Consider the following 12,822-nt stretch of genomic DNA (forward strand, 5'->3'; position numbering starts at 1 on the left):
CTGACTTTTCCCATTGAAGTTGGATGGGACTACAACCAGAGGTCATGGGTTAAGGTGAAAGCTGAGAAGTCTAAGAGGAACTAGAGAGAAACTTCTTCACTCAGAGGGTTGTGAGAGTGTGGAATGGGCTGCCAGCACAAGTAGTGCATGTGAGCTTGGTTTCAATGTTTAAGAAAAATTTGGATATGTACATGGATAGTAGGGGTATGGAAGGCTGTGGTCTTGGTGCAGATTGATGTGATTTTGTCTTTATCTAGATGGGCCAAAGGGCCTGTTTCTGTGCCGTACTCTGCTATGACTCTATATGACTCTAATTTGGGAATAAAAAACAATATACCATATACAGAAGTGACAACCTTGATACTAAAGTCTTATTTATTCAGTGAAAACTTGTGGTGTATAATAGGAAATAAATCACCTTCCTGAGCTGCAGTTAAGAAAATAATTCAACTTATTTGAACATGGATATTTGGATTTGAATCTTTGCCTTTGAGTAAATTTGTTTAGCAGGTAATAGATTAAGTCAACCACTGTGAAGATTGCCTTTCTTCAGACCAAAGGCCATGAGATTGTTAGTAACACGTGGGAAATGTAGGAGGATGATGCTGAAATCACTCATAACACATCTTTAGTTCGTAATTGATTTCCATAGATATTAGTTGCCCACAATACAAATCACTTTGTTCAAAGTGGATTGTTAATCGCTTATTTGTCAACAACAGCAATACTCTGGACAAGAAGACAATATTAGCATTTTCAATATCTGCAGTGCTGTAGCTATTTATACTTTAAAATCCACATACTTGTTTCGAAGCTTGAGGATGTTTTTGAAGGTGAGTCTGTAATTTTGTACGGAACAAAAACAGACAATCTCTTGCAACTGAACACAGTCACTTAGGATAGTCATACCTAAAATGGTGCAACATGCTGTGGCGCAAAAATATGCATTTATTTTGTAGCATGAAACACATTGTATAGTTTGATGTTGCGATGTTTACTGAGCTTGTCAATTAGTTTGCAGATGTTTCATCACCAGTCGAGGTGACATCTACAGGGCACAGTTGTTGGTGTTTCTCACTGGGGGTGCTCTTGTTTATATAGGCCCCTGTTCACTTGCCTCCATTCTGATTGGCTATGCCTTCAGTTGACCTTTGAATTCTATTGGCTCTTTGGGGTTCATAGATGGCGTCTATTTTGATACATTTATTTACGGAGTACCACGCCTCTGAAAACTCTTGAGCCTGCACCAGAATGTCCACGGTGTCCCAGTTAAAGTGGTGTCCTTCTCCGTTGGTGATCCTGTACACCACATTGCTTTTGTCAGTTGTCTTTACTGGTACCTTGGCTCTTGAGACAAGCTTCCTTAAAGTTGCTGTTGGTTTGTGAGCGACTGTGATGCCGTGAAGTTTGAGCAGTCCAGCCAATGTGTCTGCGATATTCTTGATGTAGGGCAAGGTCAAGGGTTGGGTAAGGTCCACTTTCTCTCCTTAGTAAGCAACTCCTGATGAAATTACGTGGGTAACTATTGCACTGGAGAACGTCCCTTCCCTGGCCTGAAGTTCGGTGGTGCTGCAGTGTGTTTGTGCCCTCTTGAGTAAGCTGTGAATGCAGCTTTTCTTGTGGCAGGCCGGGTGGTTGCTGTGGTAGTTCAACACTTTGTTTGTGTGTGTACCCTCCCAGTGGATGGATGTACCCGCTGTCCTCCTCATGACAATATTTTGCACTCTGCCCATGAAACAGCACTCCACTGAATTTAAAGGAATGAACTTCAGGGGCAAAGTGTAATGCACTACATAGTATCAATTGTCACCACCAGGAGAGGTGGTGGAGGGAGGGGGAGGGGGAGGGGGAGAGGGAGAATGTTAGTTATTCTGGAGTGAACTAACTATTCTTGAATCTGGTAGTGTGGGACTTCAAGCTTCAGTAGCTGCTGCCCAGTGGTAGCTGTGAGAATATGCCATGGCCCAGATGTTGGAGCTCCTTGCCGATGGATGTTGCTTTGCTGCGACAGCACCTCCTGTAGATACAGCCAATAGTGGGGAGGGATATGCCTTTGATGTATTGGGCTGAACCCACTACTCTCTGCAGCTGCTTATGTTCCTGCACATTGAAATTGCTATATAAGCCCATGACGTCAGAATAATTTCAACAGTACATCTGCAGAAGCTTGCTCAATCTGCAGAGTTCCTCCAGCAGTTTTTCTTTTCTCCGGATTTCAGTATCTGCTCCATCCATCTGTTCTGTTCAGGTAAATATTCTCTGTGATATCTGCCAAGTAGTATAACTTTGTGATATTAGAAAAAATGCCAAATGTTCTTGTGTTGTTAGTTAGTAATACACCCCATTAAATAAAACACAAAAAAATCAAAACAAAAACTATGTTAGAATCTTTTACACTCCAATAATTGTTTCATAGGGTTTGTTACAATTCTTAACTAAAATGCAACCACATATTAAATCACTTTAAACATACTGACGTCAATCTCTGGAGATTGTGATTTTAGTCCCTCACCCAATATCCAAAGTCCTTTCCTCACTTTTCTTATCCCAAAATTTCCCCCCCCACCCCACTCTGTTTAGGGTCGCTGCATTCCAGTGCAGGCCATCCCACCTGATTCCTGTCAAACTGAATGGGTTTCTCCTGAGAAGTGGAGAAAAACATTTGACTTTGACAAAACCCTTGTGCTATCAACCTTTGCTTTCTGCTGCTACCAGTGTAAGGGCTTGATCTGAGAATGCTGGTAGTTTTACAAAGCAACCATAATACGGCAGGAAGCTCAGATCTGCGTGAAATAGGACAGTGGGTGGTTGACAAGTTTGATTGCATTAAACTGTCAAAGTAACCTGCCCTATTCTTTCCCACTTTGATTGAGGGAAGCTATATTATTCATCAACCAGTGTAAGCTTTGCTCATTCTTTGCCCTCAGTCAACAAGGAGTTTTTGACTCCTTATGGGTGAACACATTGGGAGGATCTATTTATTCTGTGTGATTAATAAATCAGTAAATATGTCAACTGCTTTTTCAGATACACTTCTTTCCTAGAAAATATGCAAAATATACCATAGTGTAGAAGACATCTGTCTTTTCTTTCACCCTGTATGTGTACTGTTTTCTAAATACATTGCATGTTGCTTTGAATATCTTATTTCCTCATCTTTTCCCTCACATGGTTCTTCATCTAAAATATTTGGTATTACATTTGTGCTTCAGGTCATAAATGTTCCTACGTGAATGCATAAAAGAGGAAAGGGAATCTGTCTTCTGGTCCAAATGAAGAAGATTTTGGAACAACCACAGTAAAGTGTCTGAAATTTATTTCCTTTTCTGTCATGAAGTTAGCTTTCTGGAGGATGAATATTTTGAATACATTATAATAAACAAAAGAAATCCTTATCTTAAACCAATGTCAGGATTGTCTTCATTGCATATTCTTGGATTTTATATTAAGAGATGAGTTGTTTTATTTTGTTTCCCAAAAAAGTGTCAGTGATAATCAAAGAAATGCAAGTGATTATTACTTTTCACAAGTAGCTCCTGGTGATATATCTCCAATTGTACTACAGCTTGTTTACTCTCCAGTTTTCTTCACTGAAAGCCCACATTTCCCAGATAAGATTTGCATGATTTTAGTACAGAAGTGTTTAATCTGAACCAAGCAAATCTGCAATTGAATTCAGCTCTGCTGGACCAAGGAGAGCAGAAAAATCAATCACAGTTCTTACTTCTGACTTCAATCCAATATTTATTAAATATCTTTATTCTTCAGTTTTGTCCCCGCTGCCCAGAGTTAACTCATGCCATTATCCTTTTGCCAGCTCAGAGAGTTAAAACGAATTGTGCCTCGGTCCACCCCAAGGCTGTTGTCAAAATCAGCTTGTGGCTGGATGACTAGCAGATGCTCTGGTGTTGAGGTGAAGTAACCTCACCCCTGCCAGTGTAGCATTTATTAATCGCTTGATAAATGAACTGATTTCCAAAAACAGATTGTAATTTAAGGCCATCTGTTTTATTTGTGAACTTAGATGAACCAGTATATATTGGTACACTGAGAGCATCTAGGAATTCTGTCAGATCTCCACTTTCATGGAGCTGGTCTTCCAGCAGTAACTTGGTCCTCAGCTCTGCCTTTGACCTTATCAGTGAGATTATGTGGAGCTTAGAACTTACGGATGGTAAATCCTATCAAGGAGTTTTTACCATAGGTTAGATCGATACTCCAGGTTAAACTGACTGTCAAATAACCAGAAATCAAAATAAATAAAGCTTCTAAAAAATTTAAGGATTGTTAAAACTAAATATAAATTAAAAATATCTTACAATTTCTTTAAAACATTAAAAATTATTTACATCAACTTAAATGAGCTTGATTATTAAAATGTTAGGATATCAAAAGTATCCTAATATTTTATCTCTCCTTCACAGCCTTTCCTTCCCTTTGAAATGAGTGGGAGCTCAGGATCTGTAACAGGTCTAATCTGAATACCACAAAATTTGCAACGTGTACATTGAGTGAATTGATACTTACATGCAGGATCGTCACTCCTTTGAGGAAACTCTTCGAATAGTGTGCAAGTGTAGTTGTCATATAATCAAGTGAGCCTTATACAATTGAACGAGCAAGGTATAAATTGATGCATTGCGATACTTGTGCCTAGCTCAATGTTTTAATGATTTATGTTTCTTTCTAAGAGAATTGGCTGTTATTTTAATGCTGTAGTATAATTCTGTTACTTCTATTTAAATAAGTAAGACTAGAAAATATTGAGGTAATTTAACTTAAACATTTTAGGAATACATTTATACATAACCAGTCTTGTATCAGCAAATACTGTGAGGCCACTTTATTGGAACGTTAATGAAATCAAAGACCCTGTGGAGAGGAGACAAAGTCGACAATGTGAAACTGGTTGTCTTTATCTCCTGTTTATGGTTATCATTTGATTCATCCCCAAGTTTGTGTTTGAGTGTCCATGCTTGTGCATTGCAAGGTGCTGGTGCAATTGACCCTCCTCTCTTAAACTGAGCTGGGTCCTGGGCAGACTCAAATCCACTGAGCGTCCAGCCCCACATTCCCTCACACCAACATCTGGCATAATGATGTGGTGTGGACTCCATTTGTTTGAATGGGATTGCTGAATTTGGAGTGCAGGTAACTGAACCTTAAAATTAAAACGTTGCATATCCTTTAAATATACAGCTACTGGGATACCATGTGGAATCAGGCTGCTCTGCCCATGGAGTCCATGCCAATCATTGACAATCCATTTACATTAATCTTCCACTAATGACATATTTTACTCTCCCCACGTTCTTAACAACTCACCCACCCCAAACTCCTGCCCCTAGGTTCTACCACTCACCTGAACATTTGGTATAACCTATAGCAGCTAATTTACCCACTAACCCATACTGAGGAGCAGAAAACTGACTGTGGATGTGAAAGTGATACTTGGACAACATGTTGCCTCCCAGGTGCCAGCATCAGGGATGTCTTGGATCAGGTCAGAGGCATCCTAAAGGGTGTGGCTGAACAGCCGGAGTTCGTGGTACATATTGCTACCAATGCTATGGGTAGGAAAAAGGAGGAGGTTCTGATGAGAGAAAATAGGGAATTAAGCAAAAATCTGTAAAGTCGGATTTGCAGTGAAGTGATCCCTGGATCACTGCCTGTGCCATAGGCCAGCGAGGGCAAGAATAGGATAGTTTGGCAGATGAAAGAGTGGCTGGAGAATTGGTACAGGGGCAGGGTTTCAGATTTCTGGATCTTCGGGATCTCCTCTGGGTAATTATGACCTGTACAAAAAGGATAGATTACACCTGAACCTGAGAGGGGGGCAATATCCTTGTGGGCAGGTTTGCTACAGCTGCTGGGGAGGATTTAAAGCCATTTGGCAAGGGGATGGGAACCAGAGTGATAGGGTGGGGGGGGGGGGGGGAGTCTGTCGTATACAAGTCAATACAATGCCTAGTGAGACTGTAAGGAAGGACAGGCAGATGGTAAGGCAAAATTGCAGTCAATGGGATGAGCTAAAGTGTAACAGGGATCAAATCAAAAAGGGCGATGAACACAGGACTGAAGGTGTATATTTAAATGCACACAAAATACGGAATAAGGTAGATGACTTTGTGCTGCATTTAGAGATTGGCAGGAATGATGTTGTGGGCATCTCTGAATGATGATCAGTTGGGAGCTTAACATCCAGTGATACACATTATTTCAAAAGGATAGGCTTTATTGGCTTTATTGGTAAAAAATGAAATCAAATTCTTAGAAATAGGTGACACAGGATCGGAAAACGTAGAATCCTATGGGTAGAGTTAAGAAACAGCAAGTGTAAAAAACAGCGATGAGCGTTCTGTACATGCCTCTGAACAGCAGCTAGGATATCGGCTACAAATTACAATGGGAGATAGAAAGGCATATAAAATGGACAATGTTGTGATAGTCTTAGGGGATTTCAATATGCAGGTAGATTGAGAAAAATCTGGTTAGTGCAGCACCCGAACAGCGAGAATCTGCCTGTGAGATGGCTTTTTAAGCAGCTTGTGGTTGAACCCACTAGGAGATGGCATTTATGGATTGGGTGTTATGTAATGACTCAAATTTAATTAGGTAAGAGACCTTAGAAGGCAGTGATCATAATTCACCCTGCAGTTTGAGAATAGAGGACTAAATTTGGATATATCAGGATTATTGTTGAGAAAAGGGTATTACAGAGGCATGAGAAAGGAGCTGACTGAAGTTGATTGGAAGGGATGATGGCAGAATAGTGATATGGCTGGTGTTTCTGGGGAAAATTCCAAAGGCACAGGAAAGACACTGCACAGATAAAGAGAATTGGAGGCAACTGTGGCTGACAAGGAAAGCCAAAGACAGCATAAAGGGAGAAGAGAGGACATATAATATAACAAAAATTAGTGGGGATGTAGAGCAGTGGGAAGCTTTTAAAAACCAACAGAAGAGAACTAGAAAGGCCATAAAGAGAGAAAAGATGAAGTATGAATCTGGCCAACAGTATAAAACAAATACAGAAGTTTTTTCAGATATATAAGGAGTAAAGAGAAATGAGAGTGGATATCGGACCACTGGAGAAGAGTCTGGATAAGTAATAATTGGGGAGAAGGAAATGGTGGAGGAACTTAATAAGTACTTTGCATCAGTCTTCACAGTGGAAGACACTAACAGAATGACAGAAATGTGAGAGTGACAGGGGCCAGAAGTGACTGTCATTGCCTTTACTAAGGAGAAGGTACTTGTGAGGCTGATAAGTCACCTGGACTAGATGAACTACACCCTATTGTTCTGAAACATGTAGCTGAAGAAAGTTTGGAGGCATTTTTCACAAATCACTAGGTTCTGGATTTCTCCTGAGGCTTGGAAAATTTCAAAATCACTCCACTCTTTGAGGGAAGGAAACAGAAGAAAGGAATTTCTAGGCCAGTTAGCCTGACTTCAGTGGTTGGAAAGATGTTGGAGTCCGTTATTAAGGATTAGGTTTTGGGTTATTTGGAGGCACATGATAAAATAGACCAAAGTCAGCATGGTTTTCTAAAAGAGAAAACTTGCCTAACAAATCGTTGAGGAAATAACAGGCAGGATAGATGAAGGAGATTCAGTGGATGTTGCTTATTTAGATTTTCAGAAGGCCTTTGACAAAATACTGCACATGAGGCTGCTTAACAAAATAAGGGCCATAGTATTACAGAGAAGTACTAGAATGGATAGAAGATTTGATAACTGGTCGGAGTAAAAGAGTGGGAATAAAAGGGAGCTTAAAATAAATATAAGTGGGAGTGAAGGAGGCAAGGGGGACCTTTCTGGTTGGCTGCTGGTGAACAGCAGTGTGCTGTAGGGGTCAGTTTTAAGGACCACTTCGTTTCATGTTCTATGTCAATGAATTGGATGAAGGAATTGATGGTTTTGAGATTAAGTTTGCAGATGATATAAAGAGAAGTGGAAGGGCAGGTAGTGCTGAGGAACCAAGATGTCTGCAGGACTTATTCGGACTAGGAGAAAGGACAAAGAAGTAGCAGATGGTATATAATGTAGGGAGCTGCATGGTCTTTCACTTGGGCAGAAGGAGTAAAAGCATGGACTATCATGTAAATAGGGAGAACATTCAAAAATCAGAGGTGGAGAGGGACTTGGGAGTCCTTGTGCAGGATTCCCAATAGGTTAATTTGCAGCTTGATTCAGTTGTAAGAAAGGCAAATGCAATGCTTGTATTCATTTTGAGAGGATTAGAATACAAAAGTAAGAAATTCTGAAACTTTATAAGACTGTATTGTGAGTAATTTTGTCTCCTTATCTAAGAAAGGAATTGTTGGTAATGGGGAGTGTTCAGAAAAAGTTCACGAGAATGATTCTGGGAAGGAAAAGTTAATGTAAGTGGAGCATTTGATGTTTCTGGGCCTGTAGTTGCTGAAGTTTAGAACCATGAGGGGGATCTCATTGAAACCTACCAAATATTGAAAGGTCTGGATAGATAGATGTGGAGAGGATGTTTTGTATAATGGGGGAGTCTAGGAGCAGAGGGCACAGCCTGAAAATCGAGAGATATCCATTAGGAAGGGATATGAGGACAAATTTCTTTAGCCAGAGGGTGGCTACAGATGACTTTTCAGGCCAGTTCTTGATTAATCAGGGCATCAAAAGTTACGGGGAGAAGGCAGGAGAAAGGGGTTAAGTGGGATAATATACCAGCCATGATGGACTAGCAACTGCTGGAAACCCCTGTGGGAGAATGTGCAAGCTCCACATAGACAATGCTAGAGGTGTGGAACATGGATAGTGCTTGCAAGGCTGGAACTGTATATGCATTCTGAAATAGAGGGGAAATGCTACAGATTATCAGCAGGTTAGGCAGCATCTGTGCAAGGAGAAGCAAAATGAATGGTCCAGGTCAATGACCTTTCATCAGAAATGAGAAAAGTGAGACCATAAGCATGATTTTAGACTTCCCCTCTTTGCAACCCAAGTTCAGACATAAGGAAGAAGACTGGAGTCTTTTTCTAGCTTTCCTTTCTCCAGCCAGTTCTCAATCCTAGTACAAATCAAAACAGGAGAGGCAGCAGTAACTCTTCTACCCCATCCTGGTCCAACAGTGATCTACTGTTCCTCCACTTCAGTATAACCACTGTTCATGATGCATTCTCCTATAAAGTAAGAACCAAACTGAAATTGATTGATGCCTTCAATACATGAAGTCATACTTGTTTAATAGTTATTTTGAATCTTCAAGAGTCATATGGTACTACAAACAAATTTGCTGATGATATTAAGTTGTGAGAAGTCACTTAGAACCATTATTTAGTAGGATATAAATAAGGTTAAGTGAGTGGACGGTCATTTTGGAAGGAAGAGTAAATGTAGATAGAATGAAACTACAAAATAAGACTATAAGAGCATAAGATATAGGAGCAGAAGTAGGCCAGAGGGATCAGAGAAATCTAACATATGAAACACAAAAAGTCCATTCAGGTATATTTACTAGAAAGGTTGCTGGAACATTGGTCCTTATTCCAAGAGGTTTAAAAGTAGGAAAAAAATTGTGTAACTTCACAGGGCACTAATAATGCACCTGATTTCGCCTCCACATTTATTTGAATATGTGCTTACATAGGGCACAGCACAGAGAAGGTTCACTACGTTGATTTCTGGGATGAAAGGGCTGAATTATGATGAAACATTGAGCAGTTTGAAGTTGAGAAGGATGAGAGGTTACCTTATTGAAATATAAGATTCTGAGGGGGAATAGACAAGGTGGACTCTGAGTGGGTATTTCCCTGGTAAAGTTAACTAGAACCAATGGATATCAACTAAGAATGAATGGGCAAAGATGTGGAGGGAATTCTCCACTGAGAGTGTTGTGACTCTTTGGAATTTCCTTACCCCATGAAAGCTGTGGAGACTGACACATTTCATATATTCACAGTAGAGATTGGCAGAGATTAGTTTACAAGTCAGGCATAGATTGAGGGATAGTGTAGGAAAATTGAGGCTAAGATTGGATCAGTTCTGACCTTATTGAAAATCAGAATCAAGGGGCTGACTTTCATATCCTGCTCCCATTTCCTTTTCTGTTATTTCAATACCCTCTAAAATGCTTACATTGCTCACTTCAGTGATAACTGGGCCAGTCAATATCTTACATATTATTACAACTTTTGATTCATCACATTCATCTCTTCATGCATTAGACCTCAGAAAATAATGCTGCTTTATTATTGTGGATTTTACTGTGTGCATTGCTGCTGAGCAACAGGAGGTGAGTTTAGTCACAGCTTGTGAAACCGTGGACTTTGCCCTAGTCTCATGTTGATTCTCGTCCACTTGGCCATGTATTGCACATGATAGGCTGCTTCATAACATCAGTGAATTAGTGTTCATTTACATTTAAACATTACTGTTACTTCTGGACTTTATACACTGCCAAGATCAGAACATGTGTTAGATCCCCAAGACTCAAGGAGTCTAATCAATGCATTTCAGATAAAAACACAGAAACATTCTTTTCAAAGATTTGATATTAAATTGATTCATATTAAGGCTGACACGGATATCTCTTCACTGCATTAGTAGGTTCAGTTCTCCTCTACTTAATAAAAGTTTCCCTCTACTGCCATGATGAGGCCACACTCTGGTTAAAGGAGCAACATCTCACATTCCATCTGGGTAGCCTCCAATCTGATGCCATAAACATCGATTTCTCTAACTTCCAGTAGCATATACCCCCTTCTCTTCTCTCTTTTTCCATATCCCATTCTGGCTTCCCTCTCATCCCTTTCCTCATCTGCCCATTAACTCCCTCTGGTACCCTTCCTTCCTCCCTTTCTCCCATGGTCCATTATCTTCTCCTATCAGATTCCTGCTTCTTCAGCCTTTCACCTCTTCCACCTATCATCTCCCATCTTCTAACTTCATCCCCCTCCTCCACCCATCCACCTTCCCCCTCACATTTTCTTACCCATCACCTGCCAGCTTGTACTCCTCCCCCTCCCCACTTCCACCTGCTTATTCTGGTTTCTTCCCTCTTCCTCCCCAGTCCTGATGAAAGGTCTTGGCCCAGAACATAAATGCATATTCTTATCCACAGGTGCTGCCTGGTCTGCTGAGTTCTTTCAGCATTTTGCATGTATTTCTTAACAGGTTCAGTTTTACTTAAGGTCTTAGGAGGTTCCTAATGTTGATGGAGAACTGGTAATAATGTCTGTTCACCATGGACTGAAATTATACTTACTACTCTGACAACGTCATGTATATACAATATTATCCTGAATTAAGTAAGTTTTACTTTGCAGTTTATCTTGTGACAAGAATATTGTTGCCAAAACTGGAAAATATCATACTGTATGTCAGGCTATCAATTAAAACTCGGTGCTTAGTACAATCATCCCTTCAGTACAAATCACCAAGCTTCAGAACCTGAGCACCTGTGCCTCCATTTGCAACTGGATTCTCTCTTTCCTCATTGGAGGACCACAGTTAGTACAGATCAGTGATAATACCTTCTCCTCGTTGATGATCAACGCAAACACACCTCAAGGATGCATGCTTAGTAAACTGCTCCACTCTTTCTACGCTCATGACTGTGGATAAGCACAGCTCAAACACCATTTATAAATTCATAAAAGATACCATTGCCATTGGTGCATATTCAGTCAACAACGAGGGGGCATACCTGAATGAGATAGATCGGCTAGTTGAGTGGTGTCAGATTAGCAACTTTACTTTGCACTCAGCATCAACAAAGCCAAGAAATTGATTATGGACCAGGAAAGGAAAGTTAGGAGAACACACACCAGTCCCCATTGTGGGGCCAGCAGTGTAAAGGGTGAGCTGTGTTAAGATCCTGGGTGTCAGTATCTCTGAGAATCTGTTCTGGGCCCAACATATTGATGTAATTATGAAGAAAGCAAGCTAGTAGCTGTTCTTCATTAGGACTTTGAGGAGATTTGGTATGTTGACAAAGGCTCTTGCAAATTTCTATGGATGAATGGTGAGGAGCATTCTGACTGGTTGCATCACAGCCTGGTATGGAGCCTCTGATGCAGAAGAATGCAAGAGGGCATTGAAGGTTATAGACTCAACCGGTTCCATCACAGGCACAAACTTCCTCACTATCAAGGACAACTTCAAGATGCAATGTCTCAAATAGGCATCATCCATCATTAAGGACTCTCACTGTCCAAGACATGCCCTCTTGTTACTACCATCAGAGAGGAGATACAGGAGTCTGAAGACCCATACTCAGCGTTTCAGAAACAGCTTCTACATCTCTGTCATCAGATTTCTGAGTGATCCATGATCCTCAACCTGATATTCCTTTTATTTTTTGCACTATTTATTTATATTGTACTTTATAGTTATTTTATATTTTCACACTATACTGCTTCCACAGAAAAAAAATTTTCATATCTTATAAAACAGTGATAAGAAATCTGATTCTGATTCTGGAATGTTAGTGCTATTGCAATTTCACTTTTACCGAAGTGAATGCCATAATGCTGAGATTTTTATTTGTCATTTCTCTTGAACTGTGATTGGAATGAACAATCCTGTAAGATTTCCTGCTGGCCAACCAGTTTATTTGTGTTTAAGGAAAAAGCTTGTCTAATAAAAGGTGCCTGATGACAAATGTGGTGGTGCTGTTAGTGCCACTTGTTTTGGGCTTTTTGCTGGCAGGTGGTGCTGCTTATTTTTTATCAGCAGATGCTCCTGCTCCAACTGTTTTCTAGACCTCGTGAAAGATTATCGGCCTGAAATACTGGGCCAAGTATTTGTTCTTAGTTACAAGTGCTAAACGCGTAATGCAGCAAG

This window comes from Hypanus sabinus, chromosome 14 (genome assembly GCF_030144855.1).
Source record: "Hypanus sabinus isolate sHypSab1 chromosome 14, sHypSab1.hap1, whole genome shotgun sequence".
In the NCBI taxonomy this organism is placed as follows: Eukaryota; Metazoa; Chordata; class Chondrichthyes; order Myliobatiformes; family Dasyatidae; genus Hypanus; species Hypanus sabinus.